We start from the raw sequence: 17,642 nt of genomic DNA, 5'->3' as shown, positions 1-17,642 counted from the left end.
TGACTTGTGTGTTGTCTCCTACTGGATTGATACCTTGGTTCTCAAAAACTAAGGGAAATACTTATGCTAGTTTGCTGCATCACCTTTTCCTCTTCAAGGGAAAACCAACGCATGCTCAAGAGGTAGCAGTCATCAGTGTGTAGACACATTTTCGTCTTGTCAACATAGAGTTCGTGGCCGCGGGACCCCCCGAAGGAAAAAATCGGACCCCGGAGCAGTTCCTGGCCGCGGTGGAGGAAGGGGCTCAGATTATCGATACCAAGTGTCTCAAGGACACTTTGTATTTTTAGACAGTTCTTCGGGATGCCGAAGTGTACAATGTAAAAACTATCTTTTTGTTTAAATGAAGTGGTCGGCTTAGTCGACGTCTCGGTACCCATGGGCGGTCCATGCTCATAGGAACTAGGAAATCAGACTATTATGGCTTTGTAACCTTCACTTAGTCATAGGAGTTTGACTGTGGGGGACGATGACGAGCCCCAGGGTGTGTGAAGTGGTCGGCTTAAGTACCAAGGTCGATGCCACTAACCACTTCGGCCAATGCAAGGAAGATGCCCTTCGTTTAACATGGGTAATCTCTAACGACACATCACTTTAATGCGGTCATTGGATGGTGGGGCGGTCTACACTTACCAAGACAGTCAGTTTTCGGCTTTCTCCACTGAGTCGCTCTGCCATGCGAGTTGGTGACACTATCGTAGTGGTTCTCCCATTACACCCTTAGCCGAATTGATCGGAAATGTAAGGGTACACATAGAGCCGGGCAACCCAACTATTGACCAAAATCTAGGTTCGAAACATGATTCATATAATGCAAATATCCAAGACGCCCAGTACCTCGGACTTGTAGTTTGCGGTGTGTGATTGGAAGTGAAGCCCTTTGTATGATGAAGTATTCTTCCGGCTCAGAGATAGTAATTATAAGGAAATGCTAAAAAACCTTGAAGGGCGCAACGTTCTATATTTCGTATGGCCGGGCCGTACATGTCGAGCTTGGCAAAAAGAAATTTCAATAGATACAATGCAAAGAGATAATCAGGAGTGATTGATGTGGCTTGAAACTGCGTCGGTATTTCCCCAAAGAGGAAGGGATGATGCATTACAGCTACGGTAGGTATTTCCCTCAGTTATGAAACCAAGGTTATGAATCCAGTAGGAGAACCAAGCAACACTATGTAAACAGTACCTGCACACAAAGAACAAATACTTGCAACCCGACACGTAAGAGGGGTTTTCAATCCCTCCACGGTAAAAAGATAGATTAAATTGTATGAGGTTGGAAAATAGATCTAGCAAGAACACAAAATAAAACAAGTAAATAAAAGTGCAGCAAGGTATTTTTGGGTTTTTGGAAATATGGATCTGAAAACAATATGATAAAAGATAGACCTAGGGGCCGTATATATAATTTTTGATTGTTCCATGCTATACAAAATAAAACTAGTGGCTTCTCTCGAGAAAATAGCATACGGTGGGAAATGATCAATCTCCAACATATCTATAATTTTTGATTGTTCCATGCTATAATATCATCTGTTCTGGATGTTTTATATGCATTAATATGCTATTTTATATTATTTTGGGACTAACTTATTAACCTGGAGCCCAATGCGAGTTTCTGTTTTTTTCTTGTTTTTGAGTTTCACAGAAGAGGAATATCAAACGGACACCAAATGGAATAAAACTTTGCGATGATTTGTCTTGGACGAGAAGACACCCGTAGGACTTGGACTCCAAGTCAGGAGACCAACAAGGCGGCGGAAGGGTGGAGGGCGCACCCTGGGGGGCGCCCCCTACCTTGTGCCCCCCATCGGGAGTCCCCTGGCCTACTTCTCTTTCCTATAAATTCACATATATTCCAAAACCCTCAGAGGAAGCCACGAAAATACTTTTCCACCGCTACAACCTTCTGTACCCGTGAGATCCCATCTTGGGGCCTTTTTCGAGGATCTGCCGGAGGGGGATTCGATCACGGAGGGCTTCTACATCAACCCTATTATCCTTCCGATGAAGCGTCTGTAGTTTATGTCAGACCTACGGGTCAATAATAGTAGCTAGATAACTTCTTCTCTCTCTTTGATTCTCAATACCATGTTCTCCTCAATGTTCTTGGAGATCTATCCGATGTAATCTTCTTTTGCGGTTTTGCTTGTCGAGGTCCAATGAATTGTGGATTTATGATCAGATTATCTATGAATATTATTTGAATCCTCTCTGAATTCTTATATGCATGAGTTGATATCTTTGTATTTCTCTCCGAATTATCGGTTTGGTTTGGCCAACTAGATTGGTATTTCTTGCAATGGGAGAGGTGCTCAGTTTTGGGTTCAATCTTGCGTGATTTCACCCAGTGACAAAGTAGGGGTGGCGAGACACGTATTGTATTTTTGCCATCAAGGATAAAAAGATGGGGTTTTCATCATATTGCTTGAGTTTATCCCTCTACATCATGTCATCTTACTTAAGGCGTTACTCCGTTCTTAATGAACTTAATACTCTAGATGCATGCTGGATAGCTATCCATGTGTGGAGTAATAGTAGTAGATGCAGGCAGGAGTCAGTGTACTTGACACAGACATGGTTCCTATGTGCAAAATCATTGCCTTGGATATCATCATAACTTTGTGCTATTCTATCAATTGCTCAACAGTAATTTGTCCACCCACTGTATTATTTGCCTTCATGAGAGAAGCCTCCAGTGAAACCTGTGGCCCCTGGGTCTATTTTCTATCATATTTGTTTCTTATCTACTATTTTGCAATCTTTTATTTTCAGATCTATAAACCAAAAATATTTAGTTATCTTTTATTTAGTTTTATCTATCCCTATCATATCTCACTTTTGCAATTGACCGTGAAGGGATTGATAACCCCTTTATCGTGTTGGGTGCAAGTGTTTGATTGTTTGTGCAGGTGCATAGATTGGGGACTTGCTTGTACCTCCTATTGGATTGATACCTTGGTTCTCTAACTGAGGGAAATACTTATCTCTACTTTGCTGCATCACTCTTTCGTCTTCAAGGGAAAAACCAACGCAAGCTCAAGAAGTAGCAGTATACAAATTACTGTTGGGCAATTGATAGAAGATCAAATAATTATGACGATATCCAAGGCAATGATCATGTATATAGGCATCACATCCAAGATTAGTAGACTGAAACAATTCTGAATCTACTAATATTACTCCACACATCGACCGCTATGTAGCATGCATCTAGTGTATTAAGTTCATGGAGAAACGAAGTAATGCAATAAGAACAATAACATGATGTAGACAAGATCTATTCATGTCGGAATAGACCGCATCTTTTTATCCTTAATAGCAATGACACATACGTGCCTTCCTACCCCTTCCGTTACTGTGTGGGTACACCACAAGATCGAACCCATCACAAAACATCTCTTCCCATGGCAAGAAAATCGATCTAGTTGGCCTAACTAAACCAAAGATTTGGAGAAGAAATAAGAGGCTATAAATAATCATGCATATAAGAGATCAAATAAAACTCAAATAATATTCATGGATATAGATCTCATCATAAACTCGAACTTCATCGGATCCCAACAAACACACCGCAAAAAGTCATTACATCAGATAGATCTCCAACGAGAACGAGGAGAACATTGTATTGAGAATCAAAAAGAGAGAAGAAGCCATCTAGCTACTGCCTAGGACCCATAGGTATATGGTGAACTACTCATGCATCATTAGAGGAGCACCCATGAGGATGATGAACCTCTCCGGTAGATTGCCGGAATAGGGCTCTAGAATGGATCTCGTGGTTCTCGAACTTGCAGCGGCTAGAATTGTGTTCCGTCAACTCCCCCAGGGTTTCTGGAATATTGGGGTAGAGTGAAGAGGCGGTGGAGGAGACCCCCATGGGCCCCTGACACGTCTCAACTTATATATAATTTTTGATCGTTCCATGCTATTATAATATCTGTTTTGGATGTTTAATGGGCTTTAATATGCTCTTTTTTTATTATTTTTGGGACTAACCTATTAACCGTAGGCCCAGTGCCAGCTTCTGTTTTTTTGCCTATTTCAGTGTTTCGAAGAAAAGGAATATCAAACGGAAACCAAACGGAATGAAACCTTCGCGAGGATCTTTCTTGGAACAAACGCAAATAGGAGACTTGGAGTGGAAGTCTGGAACTCCGCAAGGCTTCCACGAGATAGGAGGGCGCGCCCCCACCCTTGTGTGCCCCACAGAGCTCCACCGACGTACTTCTTTCGCCTATATATACTCTTATACCCTAAAAACATCAGGGGAGCCACGAAACCACTTTTCCACCACCGAAACCTTCTGTACCCGTGAGATCACATCCGGGGCCTTTTCCGGCGATCTGCCGGAGGGGGATTCGATTACAGAGGGCTTCTACATCAACACCATAGCCTCTCCGATGATGTGTCAGTAGTTTACCACAGACCTTCGGGTCCATAGTTATTAGCTAGATGGCTTCTTCTTTCTCTTTGGTTCTTAATACAAAGTTCTCCTCGATGTTCTTGGAGATCTATTCGATGTAATACTTTTTGCGGTGTGTTTGCCGAGATTCGATGAATTCTGGATTTATGATCAAGTTTATCTATGAATAATATTTGGTTCTTCTTTGAATTCTTATATGCATGATTTGATATCTTCGCAAGTCTCTTCGAATTATCGGTTTAGTTTGGCCTACTAGATTGATCTTTGTTGCAATGGGGGAAGTGCTTAGCTTTGGATTCAATCTTGCAGTGTCCTTTCCCAGTCACAGTAGGGGTGATACGTCTCCAACGTATCTATAATTTTTGATTGCTCCATGCTATATTATCTACTATTTTGGACATTATTGGGCTTTATTATCCACTTTTATATTATTTTTGGGACTAACCTATTAACCAGAGGCACAACCCAGAATTGTTGTTTTTTTGCTTATTTTAGGGTTTCGAAAAAAGGAATATCAAACGGAGTCCAAACGGAATGAAACCTTTGGGAACGTGATTTTCTCACCGAATATGATCCAGGAGACTTGGGCCCTACATCAACAAACAAAGGAGGAGGCCACGAGGTAGGGGGCGCACCTACCCCCCCCCAGGCGCGCCCTCCACCCTCGTGGGCCCCCTATTGCTCCACCGATGTACTCCTTCCTCCTATATATACCTACGTACACCCAAACGATCAGACATAGAGCCAAAACCCTAATTCCACCACCGTAACTTCCTGTATCCACGAGATCCCATCTTGGGGCCTGTTCCGGAGCTCCGCCGGAGGGGGCATCCATCACGGAGGGCTTCTACATCAACACCATAGCCTCTCCGATGAAATGTGAGTAGTTTACCTCAGACCTTCGGTTCCATAGTTATTAGCTAGATGGCTTCTTCTCTCTTTTTGGATCTCAATACAATGTTCTCCCCCTCTCTTGTGGAGATTTATTCGATGTAATCTTCTTTTTGCGGTGTGTTTGTTGAGACCGATGAATTGTGGGTTTATGATCAAGATTATCTATGAACAATAGTTGAATCTTCTCTGAATTCTTTTATGTATGATTGGTTATCTTTGCAAGTCTCTTCGAATTATCAGTTTGGTTTGGCCTACTAGATTCATCTTTCTTGCAATGGGAGAAGTGCTTAGCTTTGGGTTCAATCTTGCGGTGTCCTTTCCTAGTGACAGTAGGGGCAGCAAGGCACGTATTATATTGTTGCCATCGAGGATAACAAGATAGGTTTTTTATCATATTGCATGAATTTATCCCTCTACATCATGTCATCTTGCTTAAGGAGTTACTCTGTTTTCATGGACTTAATACTCTAGATGCATGCCGGATAGCGGTCGATTAGTGGAGTAATAGTAGTAGATGCAGGCAAGAGTCGGTCTACTTGTCTCGGACGTTATTGTAACGCCCTCGATGTGGCTATATCTCCCATGTGTCGAAGCACGACTTACAGGCATAACCGCATCGAAAGCAATGTCGCAAGTGAGGTAATCTTCACAACAACCGATGTAATATAATAAGGGAAAATGATACATAGTTGGCTTACACTCGCCACGTCACACAAATATCATAAATAACATTACATTCATCCAAATACACTCAAGGTCCGACTACGGAACCAAAATGAAGATAAACCCCAAATGCAACATAGTCCCCGATCGCCCCAACTGGGCACCACTACTGATCATCCGGGAAAGACACGTAGTATTGTCCTGAGTCCTCATCGAACTCCCACTTGAGCTCGGTCGCATCATCTGGAATGGCATCATCGGTCCCTGCATCTAGTTTGGAAGGAATCTGTGAGTCACGGGGACTCAACAATATCACACCCTCGCGATCAAGACTATTTAAGCTTATAGGAATGGTAGAAGGTATGAGGTGGAGCTACAGCAAGCGACTAGCATATTTGGTGGCTAACATACGCAAATGAGAGCGAGAAGAGAAGGCCAAGGCACGATCGAACAGCTATGATCAAGAAGTGATCCTAGAACAACCTACGTTCAAGCATAACTCCAACACCGTGTTCTCTTCTCGGACTCCGCCGAAAAGAGACCATCACGGCCACACACTCTGTTGATTCATTTTAGTTATGTTTAGTTCAAAGGTTATCTACAACCGGACATTAACAAATTCCCATCTGCCCATAACCACGGGCACGGCTTTCAAAAGTGCAAATCCCTTCAGGGGTGTCCCAACTTAGCCCATCACAAGCTCTCACGGTCAACGAAGGATATTCCTTCTCCCAAGACAATCGGATCAGACTCGGCATCCCGGTTACAGGACATCTCGACAATGGTAAAACAAGTCCAGCAAAGCCACCCGAATGTGCCGAAAAATCCTGATAGGAGCTGCACATATCTCGTTCTCAGGGCACACCAGATTGTCCAAACTTCTGGTAGGCCAGCCCAGAGTTGACCCTGGTGGCCACCGGCGGCTGACAAGGTGGACCAACACTCAGAGGAGCACTGTCCCGGGGGTTTAAATAAAGATGACCCTTGAGTCCGTGGAACCCAGGGGAAAAAGAGGCTAGGTGGCGAATGGTAAAACCAAATTTGGGCCATGCTAGAGGAGTTTTATTCAAGGCGAACTATCAAGGAGTTCCCATTATAACCCAACCGTGTAAGGAACGCAAAAATCAAGGAACATAACACCAGTATGACGGAAACTAGGGCGGCAAGAGTGGAACAAAACACCAGGCATAAGGCCGAGCCTTCCACTCTTTACCAAGTATATAGGTGCATTAAGATAAACAAGATAATATAATGATATCCCATCAATAAACATGTTCCAACAAGGAACAAACTCCAATCTTCACCTGCAACTAGGAACGCTATAAGAGGGCTGAGCAAAGCGGTAACATAGCCAAACAACAGTTTGCTAGGACAAGGTGGGTTAGAGGTTTGACATGGCAATGTGGGAGGCATGATAAGCAAGTGGTAGGTATCATAGCATAGGCATAGCAAAAGAGCGAGCATCTAGCAAGCAAAGATAGAAGTGATTTCGAGGGTATGGTCATCTTGCCTGTAAAGTTCTCCGAGTTGACTTGATCCTCGTAAGCGTACTCAACGGGCTCCTCGATCACGTACTCGTCTCCCGGCTCTACCCAAAACAAGAACACAAGCAAAGGGAGACACAATCAACCACGTGCAATGCACAAGCAACATGATGCAAAACATGGTATGATATGCGGGATGCAATATGCGGTGCATATCCATGATTTGGAAAGGAATGATTGAACCTTGCCTCAACTTGGAAAACCAAGAGTGCCACTGGAAAGAGGAGTTGATTTCGGTCGAAATCGATATATAGATCACCGGAATCGGATGCACGGTTTGGAAATGACAAGCAAAACAAATATGGCACCGGTCTGCGATTAACAACACGAGACCATCTAAATGCATCAAGAACAACATGCTACAGCACTCCAACATGACAAAAAATACATGGCAGGGATCCACTCAAGATGCTTGACAAAAGATGAACACTGAGCTACGGCTAATTCACTCAATAGCAGGTTCAAACAAGCATGGCAAAAGTGCAAATGATAACTTGTTTCAGACTTAGTGAAATTAACAAGTTAGGAATTTAACATCAGGAAGCAATGTTTAAAGCACGAAAACTATATGCTATAGGAACATATCATGGCAAAGCAAGACATGGCATGAAGCTACCCAAAGTATACAACAAAAGTCCCTTACTGACCATAAGCCAAAAGGGATCACAAAATAAAATTGCAACCACGTGAACATAGTAATTATCGTTAACAGATTCAGACTTAGTGACAAACTGGAACATGGCAAAACAGATATCAAGTAGGCATGTTTACGAGCTCGATGCACTCACCACAAGGCATACACCCAGCAAGTAGACATGGCATAGAAGCTAAACAGGGCAATAACAACAACATAGCATGCACGGATCAATAACAACAAGCTAGGCAAAATTTCTAAACATGTTAACAATCTGCCAGGAACATTTTATAGCAAAAGTAGAGCTCGATTGACTCAAGCTAGGGTGCTCCATAAATGCAAACAAAGACATGGATGGATAGAGCACCACAATATCTACAAAACATCCTTACTGATCATGCTAAAAAAAGGCACGGATCACTCGGTAGCAACATGAACACATGGCATAAAAATTACAGCAGGACAAAGACTTAAAATATTTCTAAGTCCCTGAAATCAGCAACATTAAGTAAGCTACTTTGCATGCTTGTTCTAGTCACCACAGAGATCATAAAAATACATGGCATACACCCCTGTAAAGATAACATGGCATACTTCAAAACACATGTAGAGCTCAGGATCATAGCATGCACACATCAATCATGGCAAAAATGACAAATGAGCAAATGCTGATACGGATCTGAAACTAACATCACATAGCCCTCTTCCAACAGCATTTAGGGCGTCAAGATGAGCTCAAATGAAAATGATGCAATGAGATGAAATGGAGTACTCGTCGAGACGAACATTTCGATATGCTACACGCGCGAATCGGAGCCACGGTGATGAAGTTATGCCATGCCAAAGTATGCATAAAACTAGGGTTTCGGGGGAAAAAGTCAACCAGATCCAAACTCCAGATCCAGATTTGCACGCCGATCGAGGTTCGTCGCCGGAGTACTATAGCCGCCGGAGTCGGACTAGGGGCCGCCGGAGAGGACGAGGGCGCCGAGGAGGAGGCCGGCCAGAGAGGACGGCGAGGTGCGGTGGCGCGGGATGGCGCCGGAGCAGCGGGACGGCGGGCGACGCTGGAGGTAGAGGCCGGTGCGGTGGAGCGAGCTCGCCGGTAAGGGGCAGCTCCGGCCGGCGCGGTGGCCTGCGGCGGAGGCGAGAGGCGTGGGGCGGCGCGGCTCTCCCAGGCGGCGGGGCGCGGGCGATGGGCCTCGAGGGCCCGGTGCGGGCTTCCCGGGCCGGTGGCGGGAGGTGTGCGGTAGCGACAGGTGGCACGTCCTGAGAGGTGGCGGCGGTGTGTCCGTCGGCCGGCGGACATGTCCGGCCGCGCGGAGAGGAATTTTTCTAGGGTTAGGGTGGAAGGAGATCCGGGATTTTGGAGGAGGGGCTATTTATAGAGGTAGGAGGAGCTAGGAGAGTCCAAATGAGGTGCGGTTTGTGGCCACGCGATCGTGATCAAACGGCCTAGGTGATGGGTGAGGTTTAGGTGGGTTTTGGGCCACTTTGAAGGGGTGTTGGGGTGCAACACACACGAGGCCTTTTCGGTCCCTTGGTTAACCATTGGAGTATCAAACAAAGTCCAAATGGTGCGAAACTTGACAGGCGGTCTACCGGTAGTAAACCAAGGCCGCATGACAAGTCTCGGTCCAATCTGAAAACGTTTAACACCCGCACACGAAAAGAGGTTGAAAGGGACACCGGAGGACATAGGAGCACCGGAATTCAAAACGGACAACGGGGAAAATGCTCGAATGCATGAGACGAACACGTATGCAAATGCAATGCACATGTTGACATGATATGAGATGCATGACAAAGACAAAAACACACAGAGGCAAAAACCCGACAACGAGGAAATAACATAACTTAGTGCCGAAAATGGCAAGAGTTGGAATACAAATATGGCATGTTACATACGGGGTGTTACAACACTCCACCACTACGAAAAGATCTCGTCCCGAGATCTAGGACTGGAAAAACTCCGACCACTCAGAACGGAGGTGATCCTCGCGTTCCCAGGTGGCTTCACGGTCGGAATGATGTGACCACTTGACTTTGAGGAATTTGATAGACTTGTTGCGAGTCTTGCGCTCAGTTTCTTCGAGAATAGCAACGGGGTCCTGACAATAAGACATGTCTTCTTGGAGATTAATGTCTTCGAAGTTGATGGTGCGGTCAGGAGTCTTGAAACACTTGCGGAGCTGAGAGACGTGAAACACGTCATGCACGTTTGCAAAGTTGGAGGGAAGCTCAAGTTGATAGGCGAGATCGCCTCTTTTTCTGATGATCTTGAAAGGACCCACGTATCTAGGGGCGAGCTTCCCTTTGATACCGAAGCGACGAGTACCTTTCATTGGAGAGACGCTGAGGTAGACATGGTCTCCGATCTCAAAAGTTAAGTCATGATGCTTGCTATCATAGTAACTCTTTTGGCGCGATTGCGCGGCTTTCAGATTTTCACGAAGGACCTTGCACATTTCTTCTGCCTCTGTGATCAAGCCATTTCCAAGAAGTTGACGTTCCCCAGTCTCTGACCAGTTAAGAGGAGTACGACACTTCCTGCCATAGAGAATCTCGAATGGGGCCTGGACCGAACTCGCTTGGAAGCTGTTGTTGTAGGAGAACTCGGCATATGGAAGACAATCTTCCCACTTAGTACCGAAAGAAATGACACAAGCCCTCAGCATATCTTCAAGAATTTGATTTACTCGCTCGACTTGGCCACTAGTTTGAGGATGAAAAGCTGTGCTGAAGCGAATGTTGGTGCCCATGGCCTTCTGAAAAGAATGCCAAAACTTAGGTGTGAAGATGCTGCCACGATCTGAAGAAATCAACTACGGAATGCCGTGCAGAGAGACAATCCTGGAGGTATATAGTTTTGCCAACGGAGCTGCTGTGATAGATTCTTTGATAGGAAGAAAATGGGCCACTTTAGTGAGCTTGTCGATGACAACGAATATATCATCATTGCCACGCTTGGACTTGGGAAATCCAGTCACGAAGTCCATCTCAATATGGTCAAACTTCTATTCTGGAATGGCAAGCGATTGGAGGATACCAGCTGGTCATTGGTGTTCTGCTTTCACTCTTGTGCAGACATCACATTCATTCACGAACTGAGCAATCTCATGCTTCATTCGAGTCCACCAATACGACTGTTTGAGGTCATGGTACATCTTTGTACTTCTAGAGTGAATAGAGAGAAGTGAATTGTGAGCTTCGTTCAAAATGACTTTACGAATGTCACCTTTAGGCACAACAATGCGATCCTCGAAGAATAGAGTATCCTTGTCATCAAGGCGATAGCACTTGTACATGGGTTGACTCTTGGCAATCCCAATCTTCACCTTCTTCACCGTAGCATCAAGAAGTTGAGCCTCGCGAATCTGATCTTCCAAAGTAGGAGAGACTTGGAGGTTGGCGATGAAACCTTGAGGAATAACTTGAAGGTTGAGTTTGCGGAAAGCTTGACAAAGCTCGGGTTGGTAAGGCTTGAGAATCAGACTGTTGCAGTAAGCCTTTCTGCTCAATGCGTCAGCAATTACATTGGCCTTGCCTGGAGTATATTCGATACTCGGATTATACTCTTGAATCATTTCGACCCAACGAGTCTGCCTGAGGTTGAGGTTTGGCTGAGTGAAGATGTACTTGAGACTCTTATGATCAGTGAAGATGTCCACTTTTCTTCCCAATAAGAGATGTCTCCAAGTTAAAAGAGCATGCACAACTGCCGCCAACTCGAGGTCATGAGTGGGGTAGTTCTTTTCGTTGGGCTTCAACTGGCGAGAGGTATAGGCCACAACTTTCTTCTCTTGCATCAACACTACACAAAGACCTTGAAGGGAAGCATCACAGAAGACCTCAAATGGTTTGGATTCATCAGGAGGAGTCAAAACTGGAGCAGTGACTAACTTCTCTTTCAGGGTGTTGAAAGCGATGTCACATTCAGGAGACCAGACGTACTTCACATGCTTCTGGAGAAGGTTGGAAAGAGGCTTCGCGATCTTAGAGAAGTTCTCAACGAACCTTCGACAATAGCTTGCGAGCCCAAGGAAGCTGCGGAGTTGCTTCACGTTCTGAGGTGGTTCCCAATTCACAATTGCAGACACCTTCTCAGGATTAACCGCTATGCCCTTAGCAGAGATGATATGCCCAAGGTGGAGAACCTCATTGAGCCAAAACTCGCACTTTGAAAACTTGGCATAGAACTTATGTTCTCTGAGTTTATCCAGCACCAATCTCAAATGCTTGGCATGATCCTCCTTGTTCTTGGAAAATACCAAAATGTCATCGAGGTAGACCAAGACGAAGTCATTTGTATAGGCGTTGAAGATGAAGTTCATCATGCGAGAGAATGTTGGAGGTGCATTGACAAGGCCAAAAGACATGACAGTGTATTCATATGAACCATAGCTTGTTCTAAATGCTATCTTGGGGATATCGTTTTCACGAATGCAAATCTGATGATAGCCCATACGGAGACCAAGTTTGGAGAATACTTGAGCACCTTTGAGTTGTTCAAAAAGCTCATTGATGTTGGGAAGTGGGTACTTGTTCTTTATGGTCTTCTTGTTCGATGGATGGTAGTCGACACAAAGTCGGTCTGTTCCATCCTTCTTCTTGACAAAAAGAATGCCACAACCCCAAGGAGAAGAACTTGGTCGAATGAGACCCATACACTCTTGAATATCGAGTTGCTTCTTCAGCTCCTTCAACTCTTCAGGTCCAAGCTTGTAAGGACGTTTGCAAACAGGTTCCGTGCCAGGCTCAAGATCGATGACGAATTCAACTGGCCGGTGCGGAGGCATTCCTGGAAGCTCTTCTGGAAAGATGTCTTGATATTCGCAAATGACTGGAATCTGAGAGATGGCATCCAGCTCACCCTTCTCATTGAGTGAAAACAGTCGAATGGTATCATCCTGAGCGGCAAAGACAATAACATCCTCAGGCGAATGAGTCAATTGAATCTGCCTGGTAGCACAATCAAGCTGAGCCTTGTGCTTAGAAAGCCAGTCCATTACGAGAATAAGATCAATATCCGAGTTACCAAGGACCATTGGAGAAGACAGAAACTTATAGTCACCCAACGTGATAGAAACATCCGGAACCACATAGCTTGCATGCAAGCACTTGCCCGGAGAGACAACTGCTAACGGTCTATGCAAATCTTGGAAAGACAACTCATGCTTACATACAAATGGTCTCGAGATGAAACAATGCGATGCACCAGTGTCAAAAAGAACTTTACCAGGAACATCATTAACAGGAAGGTTACCCATGATGACATCTGACGAGTCCTCTGCCTCAGCTGCATTCATCATGTTGACCTTAGTGTGCTTGGGATTGTGCTTGACCACTGCATTGCTACCAGATCTCACAGGAGGAGGAGGGAGACGCCTCTGATTGCAGCATTTGTTGGCATAGTGACCCTTCTGCTGACACTTGTTGCACGTGACCTCCGAGAGCGGACGGTGATACGGAGCACTTGATCTTGGAGCTTGAGAGGAAGTCTTGTTCTGAAAGCCTGGGTTGGGTGGGTGGGAAGATCCACGGCCACCTTTACTCTTCTGCTGATAAGGCTGACGGAACGGAGGAGGAGGCAGACAATACTTTTGCTGCTTAGCCACTTGAGTTGAGGAAGAAGGAGTTGCATCTTTGCCTCACTGCTTGGAAGCATCACACTTGAGTTGAGCAGTCTCTTGCTTCATTGCCATATTGTAGAACTCATCGTACTTCTTCGGCTCAAAAAGGACGAGAGCTAGTTGGAGATCTTCTCTGAGGCCACCCCTGAACTGATAAATCATGCTCTTCTCGTGAGGGACGTCTTGCTTGGCGAAACGAGCGAGCCTCTGGAACAGAATGTTATACTGGTAAACAGACCAGCTGCCTTGCTTCAGGTTGCAGAATTCCTCACACTTGCTCTCAACAACACTGTGAGGAATGTGGTGAGCTTTGAAGTCTTGATGGAATTCATCCCAGGTAATCACATGACCTCCTCTGGAATCTTTGTATTGCTGAAACCATTCTGCAGCTTGGTCTTTGAGTTGGAACGAAGCAAACTTGACAAAGTCCTCAGGCATGACGTTGCTGCACTCGAAATGCTTGCCAATATTCACGAGCCAATCATCAGCATCTGAGGCCTCGACACAGTTGCTGAAGGTCTTTGGCTGGTTAGCGAGGAACTGGTTGAGTGTAGCAAACTGATTCTGATTGTTGCCATGGCCATGATTCCCTTGGTTGCGCTATTGCAAGAGCTGCATGATCAGCTGCATGTTTGCATTGGTAGCAGCCATCACAGCTTTCCATGCCTCCGGAGGTGGAGGTGGTGGTGGCGGATCAGGATTCGGAGTCGTGCGCGTTGGAGGAGCCATCCTGGAGAGGGTGACATCCGTTAGCATCTTGACAGACATATATTCAAGCTGAATCAAATGGGTTGAAATTGCAACATATAGTCTTAACATCCAAACAAAATGAACGAATGCATTCCAATTGAAATGGTCACACTTCCATAAATTGAGAAGCCACTTAGATAGAGGTAGAAGAATAGTACAACAAGGTACGGACATGAACAAATACTTGGTGAGGATTACCCAATCACAAACCAAATATTTGCGGAAGAAATACTAGAGCTACAAGAATTCCCACCTATGAAACTCCCGAAATTCTCTCGAATATGCAATCAGGTGTTGGGAATACAGGGGAAGCATGATATCTCACCCAAAGCTCGCAAATCCTACATCCAGCTGTATCCATCCTTCAACACATAACCAAGAAAACTTCAAAAATCATTTACCTCAACCTTCGAAAAGCATCCGTTATACGAGTTATGGCGATACTCCCGAACTCCCGCCCCAGTACTGGGTGGCGTCGAGGTTATCTCACCAACAACTGCATAAAAGAGATTTTCAATGTCGGCGAAACTCAGGTATTCCAGAACTGCAACGATAAAATTGTGACGACAACACCTCGGAGCTCAACTGCAACGATAAAATTGTGACGACACTGCCACAACCCCTAAATGTCAGGAGGCATCAAGAACAATGTTCTCGTCACAAAACCATCGGAACGATTCCAAGATACCCGCGTGATCCTAAATTTTTTTAGTGAAATTTGAGAAGAGAAGAGTCAAAACTCTACGTCAGGATGCCTCACCAGAGCGACGATGGGACTGAGGAGTAAAAAGAATCCTACTCTCTGATATATATAATCCTAAATTACTCAAAACATTTTTCTAGACTCAACAACACCAATGATTCGATCAAGCAGGGGGCTCCTAAGGTCGGGGAAGGCTCTGATTACCAACTTGTAGCACCCTCGATGCGGCTATATCTCCCACTTGTCGAAGCATGACTTAGAGGCATAACCGCATCGAAAGCAATGTCGCAAGTGAGGTAATCTTCACAACAACCCATGTAATATAATAAGGGAAAAGGATACATAGTTGGCTTACACTCGCCATGTCACACAAATATCATAAATAACATTACATTCATCCAAATACACTCAAGGTCCGACTACGGAACCAAAGGTCCGACTACGGAACCAAAATGAAGATAAACCCCAAATGCAACATAGTCCCCGATCGCCCCAACTAGCACCACTACTGATCATCCGGGAAAGACACGTAGTATCGTCCTGAGTCCTCATCGAACTCCCACTTAAGCTCGGTCGCATCATCTGGAATGGCATCATCGGTCCCTGCATCTGGTTTGGAAGGAATCTGTGAGTCACGGGGACTCAGCAGTCTCACACCCTCGTGATCAAGACTATTTAAGCTTATAGGAATAGTAAAAGGTATGAGGTGGAGCTGCAGCAAGCGACTAGCATGTTTGGTGGCTAGCATACGCAAATGAGAGCGAGAAGAGAAGGCAAAGGCACGATCGAACAACTATGATCAAGAAGTGATCCTAGAACAACCTACGTTCAAGCATAACTCCAACACCGTGTTCTCTTCCTGGACTCCGCCGAAAAGAGACCACCACGGCCACACACTCTGTTGATTCATTTAGTTAAGTTTAGTTTAAATGTTATCTACAACCGGACATTAACAAATTCCCATCTGCCCATAACCACGGGCACGTCTTTCAAAAGTTCAAATCCCTGCATGGGTGTCCCAACTTAGCCCATCACAAGCTCTCACAGTCAACAAAGGATATCCCTTCTCCCAAGACAATCCGATCAGACTCGGCATCCCGGTTACAAGACATCTCGACAATGGTAAAAACAAGTCCAGCAAAGCCACCCGAATGTGCCGAAAAATCCTGATAGGAGCTGCACATATCTCATTCTCAGGGCACACCAGATTGTCCAATCTTCCGGTAGGCCAGCCCAGACTTGCCCCTGGTGGCCACCGGCGGCTGACAAGCTGGACCAACACTCAGAGGAGCACTGGCCCGGGGGTTTAAATAAAGATGACCCTTGAGTCCGCGGAACCCAAGGGAAAAAGAGGCTAGGTGGCGAATGGTAAAACCAAAGTTGGGCCATGCTGGAGGAGTTTTATTCAAGGCAAACTTCCAAGGGGTTTCCATTATAACCCAACCGTGTAAGGAACACAAAAATCAAGGAACATAAGACCGGTATGACGGAAACTAGGGCGGCAAGAGTGGAACAAAACACCATGCATAAGGCCGAGACTTCCACCCTTTACCAAGTATATAGGTGCATTAAGATAAACAAGATAATATAAGGATATCCCATCAATAAACATGTTCCAACAAGGAACAAACTCCAATCTTCACCTGCAACTAGCAACGCTATAAGAGGGGCTGAGCAAAGCAGTAACATAGCCAAACAACGGTTTGCTAGGACAAGGTGGGTTAGAGGTTTGACATGGCAATGTGGGAGGCATGATAAGCAAGTGGTAGGTATCGTAGCATAGGCATAGCAAAAGAGCGAGCATCTAGCAAGCAAAGATAGAAGTGATTTCGAGGGTATGGTCATCTTGCCTGCAAAGTTCTCTGAGTTGACTTGATCCTCGTAAGAGTACTCAACGGGCTCCTCGATCACGTACTCGTCTCCTGGCTCTACCCAAAACAAGAACACAAGCAAAGGGAGACACAATCAACCACATGCAATGCATAAGAAACATGATGCAAAACATGGTATGATATGCGGGATGCGATATGCGGTGCATATGCATGATTTGGAAAGGAATAATTGAACCAGGCCTCAACTTCGAAAACCAAGAGTGCCGCTGGAAATAGGAGTTGATTTCGGTCGAAATCGATATAAAGATCACCGTAATCGGATGCACGGTTTGGAAATGACAAGCAAAACAAATATGGCACCGGTCTGCGATTAACAGCACGAGACCATCTAAATGCATCAAGAACAACATGCTACAGCACTCCAACATGACAACAAAATACATGGCAGGGATCCACTCAAGATGCTTGACAAAAGATGAACACTGAGCTACGGCTAATTCACTCAATAGCAGGTTCAAACAAGCATGGCAAAAGTGCAAATGATAACAAGTTTCAGACTTAGT

Source organism: Triticum urartu, chromosome 3 (assembly GCF_003073215.2).
Source record: "Triticum urartu cultivar G1812 chromosome 3, Tu2.1, whole genome shotgun sequence".
NCBI lineage: Eukaryota > Viridiplantae > Streptophyta > Magnoliopsida > Poales > Poaceae > Triticum > Triticum urartu.
Note: the sequence above shows the minus strand (reverse complement) of the source record.